The sequence below is a fragment of the Plectropomus leopardus genome, chromosome 22, assembly GCF_008729295.1.
Source record: "Plectropomus leopardus isolate mb chromosome 22, YSFRI_Pleo_2.0, whole genome shotgun sequence".
Classification (NCBI taxonomy): Eukaryota; Metazoa; Chordata; class Actinopteri; order Perciformes; family Serranidae; genus Plectropomus; species Plectropomus leopardus.
Window position 1 is genome coordinate 4122597 of NC_056484.1, and position 7789 is coordinate 4130385.

The following is a 7789-nucleotide window of genomic DNA, read 5'->3' on the forward strand; positions in this document are numbered from 1 at the left end:
GTGACAAATATGTTTTGTTTCCTGTGACTGCTTCATAATACAAGGACGCTAAATGCTTTTCATACAAGGCACAAGGTAGATTTATTTGTCATTTCTCTAAAACGTGGTTTAAGAAGAAATTAATTTTTGGCAGCAGCAGTAGGAAATGTCGGATTTGCATTTGCAATGATTACGTCCAGCTCTGACACGGCTGTGAAGGAGTAAAAAGTAAACAGGAAAGCTGACATTAAAAAGATTGATTCTCAACTCTAGGTATCCTTCTGCATCTGCTGTTGACGTTTCGGGATGGCGATATTGTGTTGCAACAATGCACATGGTGGGATGCTGCTGCATGTAGTTATATTGAGGAAACCAATGCTGGGACATAAACAAAAACACACGCTGGCACAGATGGTTAGGTTTAGGCAAAAAGCATTCGACATTCAGACAGGAAGTGAACACATGAAAGTCCAGGGTTTGTTTAATCCATCTACTGCACATGACAACTTACTGCGGATCCTTTCTGCCTCAAGATACAACGCAAAAGGCTGCCCCGGCATCATTTTATTAATGACGGGGCTTCTACCCAAGATGAAAAATATGACAAGTTGGGATGAGCTCATGTTGGAAGCTGAGATACCGTACTGATGAAAGAAGTAATCTTTCTGTAAAACTGACAGAAATTTTTATATTTTCTGGCAATTATGTGAAGTTGAGCATGAAGATAAATGACTGAGCTGAGGGATTGTTTTTTTCATATATAACACCACTGTTTAACACGTTTGCACTCTGGTGATAAGATGAATGTGCTTTCCTGGACCAGTGTTGAAAAATACTGTATATGGTACTTAGTTGTTGTATTCTTTTTAAAAAATCAAAATTAATGAGAGGAATGTTAAAAATAGGTCCACTCTGAATATTTCCTCTGTGTTGGAGGCACACCCAGCTTCAGGAATGGAGGGCCCCATTGTTAGAGGTCTGCACTGTATTACATTACTCCGTTTATTTGCCTAGTGGCTGCTCTCTGACCTGCAGGGCGGCTGCTGTGCTGACAGATGAACGGCCTTTCTCTGTCACACCTGGTCACAATATGTCAGCTCAGCGCCTATAGAGCCTATACACACACACACACACACACACACACACACACACACACACACACACACACACACACACACACACACACACACACATACAGAGTGTGGCACATGAAAGAAAACAGGCAGAGAAAGTTTTCGTATCCTTTAAGGCAACGCGTCATGACAAATGAGGAAAAGTGCAGACACCCAGAACATCAACTGCTCAAATCTGCCATCGGCGATCTGCTCCCCTCCCTCGGACACAGGCATGAAATACGATGAGCGGCTAAATAATAGTGACCTCAGAAAATAAAAGACTTATTTTTCCACCTCTAGAGAATCAAATTATGGATAAAGTGATGAATGTTGCTCTTTAACAGCCTCTTCTATCATCCATTAATTACCAAACAAGTCGGGTGTGAAATTGCTCCGACAACCAGCTCTGTGTGGCCACTTAACTTTCAAGTGATCTTGTTTATTGTTCCAATATTGAGCTAATAGCTTAAAATTGATTTCAATCCAAACTGTTTAAATGTGTTGATTTTGAATGTGGGGACGTAGCGTCTGACCGTGAAACACCTGCTTCCTGTCATCCGTTTGTTCCAGGTCTCTGCTGTGATATCAGAGGAGGGTGCACGCAACATTTTGACATGAACCTATCATTAGCACAATATTTCTTATTCTGAACATTAGCCTAATTACAGTAAATAAACCGACCGCTGCGATGACTGCCGCATTCTGTAACCCTTACACTCAGTGCCACAGCCGCTTTGTTAACCAACACCGAGGATATCTGAATATTCTTGTATTTTGGCAGTCTAATTACTGAAATACATATGAAAACAGTTAATTTGGGGCCAGATGTATAATCAATGTGTACGCACAAAAACCACGCTACACTTTTTCCCAATTATGAATTGGTATCTATAAAGGAGGAACGTTCAGTGAAAATGTGCACACTTCGTGCATACTTCAGAGCACGTGTACACACAGTTTTAGCTGAGATATCTGCAGGTAATTTGATAAGAAGGGGATTAAGTATAAATTGAGAGATGAAAAACAATATTTTAAGGTTGTTTGCCACTAATTTTGTTCTAATGTTATTTTATTTCTTTATTGTAGCTTATGCTGTATTTTGTTAAATGTCAGTCGTAAGTTATTTATGTGTGATACATTCATGTGGAGCATTTTGTGAAACTAATTTCCACATGAGTGCTATGAATGAATCATTGATCATCCTTCTGACATTTAATAATAATGACGATCCAGATTTCACCGCATAGTTTGCAGGGACGTGATGAATTAGAGACACCACAAATATCCACAGCCGTAATGACAGATGCTGTGGCACCATTAGAGAACCACGCTGATGCAACACAGTTGGTGAAGATGCACTTTCTTTACTGATTTCTCACGTAAAAGTACAGTTATAGTCAGACTAACACAATGCAACTTTTTCTAACATCATGTAAACGCACTGACTGAGGTGTAACGAATGGTGGAGGAGCAGACGTTTCAATATGCAAACTGATGTTTCTCTAGTTATGGTAAACTGTGAGTGTGGAAATGAGGCTCGTGATTGTGCGCCCTGCGCCACAATCATGACATTTATATAACAGAATCAGGCCTACACATGACTTTATAAATCTGCTGAAAAGAATGCATGTGCATATTTCTGTCTTCATGCGCACACATAATTTAAGTCATGAATCTACACAGAGTTTTATGCATCTGGCCCCTGCTGTTACTGAACTCGGCAGGAATTCTGCAGGATTGTTTTACAACATAAAAACTGTTCTTGCAGCAGCACAAAAGCTGAGAAGAGCCACATGAAACTTTCAGTGCATCACTTGTCTTTTAGTTGCCCTCACAAACAGTGCAAAAGTAATGTCACATTGGCTAAAATGCTTTCAGTGTGGAGCAGTGGCAGCAGAAGATGTTCAGTGTGCATTAGCAGAAATTAAATAGAGCTCTTACTGGGACCAAAGGCATCTCCAAACACGCTTGATTTACTCACTAATATTGCTCTAAACAATGTCTTCTTACTGCCCAGCTACCAACGCACAAAATGAGAGAGGAATTAGAAATATTGAAATGCTTGTTTAATTAAATTATAATTTATTAAAATGCTCTGGAAGCATTAAGCTTTACTGTATAAGCAGCACTAAGTGCTTGCAGACTTGCTTTGCCCCAGGTGTCGCCTGTTATTGGTAAAGGTTGTGCAAAGCCTAGTGCCGACAAAAAAAACAACTGCGTCCTCCTCTGCATGTTTTTTTCAGATGAAAGAAATCCGTAATTTATGTTTTTATTTACAGAAATAACTTAACTATAAAGACGCTAGAAGTGAACAGCAGTCATAAACATGGCAAAAAAAGGCCGTTTCCATTTCTCTCAGTGTAAACCAAATGTATTTTCAGCTGTATTAAAGGGATAGTTTAAGCATTTTTCAGCAAGCATGGTATCATATCGATGTGGGTCATATGTGTCAATGAAGTGTGGTGAACTTCCATCCATCTTGCACATTTTCATATGTCCGTCACCACAGACACAAAGAATTTAGGACTGGATTTAGAGAGGCCCACCCTTTCTGTCGAGTAAAGCTGGAGCAGAGTGTACATACCTGAAGTCTGCAGGTAATTGCAGCCTAATGCACCTTTGTAAATGTATTTTTTAAGGAGCGAAATCACTACAGTGCATTAGCAGATCACCGAGAGTTCCCTCACTCTTTGTTGTAGCCCAAATATATTATTTTATTTTTGGCTACACACATTTCCCCTCATGCTGTAATTTTTTTTTTTTATTTTTGAAATAATCCACTGTTGTTCTCCCCTGGTGCTTTTTGTGGTGACATGTTCATTATATTTTCTCTCAGACCTCCGTGTTATTTTTTGCGGTACACGTGTTAAGAGGAGGACACACTTCCAAATAAAACAGACACTCCATCTGTCTGAGATGTAATAACCGCTGGAATTTATTTATCTACAACGCCCTCGTTGGAGGAATTGCCGTCTTATATTTCATCCGTGCTGCGCTGGCTCATACTTCACCCGCTCCGGGGGCTACTAGATGTTTCAGGAACCACCGTGCCAGAACTGATATATGAAAGACTTCTGTTACTGCAGCAGTGTAAAGGAATAATCTGCACATACACCTGAAAATGAAACTTTCTGTGTCCATCCACTACCTGCCTGTCATTGCTTTAGTTTATCCTGCACCTTTGGGATTTATGGGCAATGAGAAAAATATAGACCATCACCAGACACATCTGTTAAATGCATGCATAAATCAGAGAGGCTGATTGCACTTTAGACGACAGGCAAACTGCTCTTGCAGGTTGTTGCACCTGTTTCTGATAAACTGAAGTCTGCAGTAGAAAGAAAGTGTTTAAAAATATATATATAATATAATATCTATAAGCAGCCCCCTTAATGCAATCATCACACACTTGATGAAGCAGATTCACACTCATGTTCCTCAGCGACTCTGTAGATCAATCTGTTCACATCACACCACATGAGGAGGAAATTATGCCACAGAATCCACTGAAATCCGCTCAATGACTGCGAGCGGCTGGCAGCAACTGTGTTACAAGCCACATGTTAACCTCTGGCAGCGTCCGACTGGCCGACCCTGGAGGTGAGGAAGCCCAGCTGAGGCGGTGCGGGCGAAGGCAGTTAAACACATGGTGCATTAAACAGGAATCAAACAGCAGTCTGTGCTGCTTTTCCTGCCCTCTGAGCCGAGCACGTGAGCAGAATGTCCCGTACTCGGATGCTAATGATGCTTTCAAAGTGTGAGCGGTTAGCAGTGCATCTGCCACACAGTGATGTTGATGAATCTTGCCTGTGAGAAGCCTGCAGTATCCCAGTATATGTATCCTACACCATACCAAACAGCACACAGACACAGTAAGAGACTAGCTGATGAACAGTGTTAAGTATTTGGGTACTAAACACTTCCTTCAGGAGCTGGTGGCGACCATACCCGAGGTAAAAAGAGAGAATACTTAGCTTAGGTTGCATTTACATCGAAACCTTTTGATAAAGTACCTTTGAAACCAAAAGTAACACCTACGGACAGGTACCTAGACCCTAGATCTGTTTAGTGTTTCCACTGAAGACAGTGCTCGCACTTGTGGGCGGGGTTGTTGTCAGTCGTTGTTCCATCCAGCAGCACTTATCAACTGAACAGAGCTGCATGGCTACATTTTCAGAACAAAAAAGAGCAGGCTGAAGTGAAAGTCTCTCTATGGGATATAATATATCAGGTTTGTGCACTGAGTTCTTGTCAGGCTTGTCAGTGCTGCAGGAGCACCCAGAAAACATTTTGCTATGTGTTTTTCTCCAAGAGAGGATTAGAATATATGCAGTTCATATAATCCTGTTGAAATTAATATACCTTTTCAAATGCCTGAGGATCCAGCCCTCAATAAAGTGTATGTCACCCAAGAGAGACAATAAAAACAGACGGAGTGGTCAAAGTTGTCATATTGAAATTTAAGGTGGGTTCATCTCATGCAATAAGCAACTTGGTAAGAAATGTTATCAGAATGCCAAGAAATTAGTAGATTTTTATAATTGTTTTTTTTTAAGTGGAGAAAAATATTAGAGGAAAAACATATTTATAATTATCATGATTACATATTATTATTATTATTATTTTAAGAATTTTTAGGTAAATTTCTTGTACTTTTTACATATTTCTTGCTCATTTTTGGGCCAATTCTTCTTTCATTGCCCATTACCTTCCTCCCCTGTTTTTTTCTAAAAAGAAATCAAGTAAATTTGCTCAGGTTTCAAAGGGTTATACTACTTTTCAAAGTAGCCTGATCAAACAGTAGACCTGTCGCTGGGGTAGCTTTGCTGTAGTTTATCTTCCTCTGATGTTAAGTAATTGGTAGCTTGCAAAGCTTTCAAAGTAGAAACACTGGGGCTTAGTTCTTCTGTCTTTGTATTCATCATTGGTGGCTGTCACCTTTTATGCTAACTAACCAGCTCTTATTGCATTTATTCCAAACACATCCTAAATATAAATGCATCCCATCGCTTCACAAACTGCTCACAGGCAAAATCACAACTGTGATACAGCGACTGGTGATGAGAAAAGACTACAAATTCTTACTTTAATCGATGATGTGTGGTGAATTTCTGGTTTGTAATGCTCTATGCGAACGACACTAACATCCATCCAGGACAAATGTGCACGGACACGAGCTCGGTGTGCAGATGTCTGGAGGGGACAGGGTGATCTAATATGTGACTGCGGGGAGGGCGAGGGCGGGAGTGGAGGTAGTGGGGTGTCAGAATTAAAGGTGGAGCTCGTCCTTTCAAGTTGAGGTTAAAAGCCTCTGAGGCGGCGACCTTGGATTTAAAGGTCTCCGGGTATGACTCATAAACAGGTGTTAGAACAGCTGTAAGAGAACGGTTCCTGGCTGCAGAGTGTCGGCAGAGGGGTGAGGGGACAGTAGCGAGGCGGTGGGTTGACCTCAGACCACCATGACAGCCCACAGGGACGGGGAGCGTGCATTCCTTCACACTAATGGGGCTATTTGGCAAACAGTTATGGAAATAAGTCCTTGAGATGATCAGATTTAATGTGCATAACAATTACTTGTGCATTTGTAATATGCTGCACGCCGAACTTAACGCTGTTCATCAAACATCATTATCATCATTAGCGTCTGAGAGATAATAAGTGCAGCCTCAAGTTGCTCATTCTCTATGAGGGGTCAATATTTAATATTTCACGATTTAAATATCATTTTAAGTTTAATGGGGACTTCAGCTCCGCAGAAAGGGTTTAAAATGTAAATGTAGTACTTAAATAGATCATTATGGGTCACCTTAACTCCAAGTAAAGATTATTAATAAAAATTTTGCTGAGCTGATAGCTCTGTTAGTAGCTCCTCATACTGAGAAAGGCAGGCTTTATATGAGGTTTTAGGCTACACTAAATGACAGTGGCTGATATTTGATTTTTATTAAGAAGCAAGCAGCTCAGCCGACAAAGTATCCGTCTAAACCTGTTTATGTTGCTGCTACATGGTGAATAAAGTTTGAAAATAATGCCTGTGAACCCCTTTCATGCACTGTGGGGTTGTAACAAAAAACAACAGTACAAAAAAAGTGAAAATATGCAGCTTGAGGCTGAAACATGGATCTCAATATTAACTGAGTCTCATCATTTGGGACTCCTAAATGTTAATATATTTAGTTTGCATATATTTAAAATGCCAGAGGGAGCAATTAAATGTCATCTATTAACTTCTGTTGACTCTCAGATATTTATACATTTTTTTCTACTCGAGAAATCTCATCTAATCGTTATAATCTGTTAAGTTTTTTGTTTCCAACTGGGAGTGTTTCTGTATCCAAGGTCATGAAAATTAAAGCACTCTTCTCCTACACACTAATTCACCAAATATTCATCAGGGTGGTAATACCCCAAGTTCAGATATTTGCATTGTGATCACGGCTTTTATTTTTCATTTTAGGTTAATGTAGATATAAATCTGCTTTAAGAAACTCTGCATTTAACACTAAAATACTCAGATTTCTTTGCGCATTTTCTATCTACAGTAAAAAGTAATGAAAAAAACAACCTAAATATGAGTAAATTGAGCTGTAAACCTTTTGCAATGGATGCAGTGGTAGGACTGAGTACATTTACTGAAGTACTGTACTTTAACTTCTTAAAATCAGAGCAATTTGAATTTTGGATTGATTTTTTTC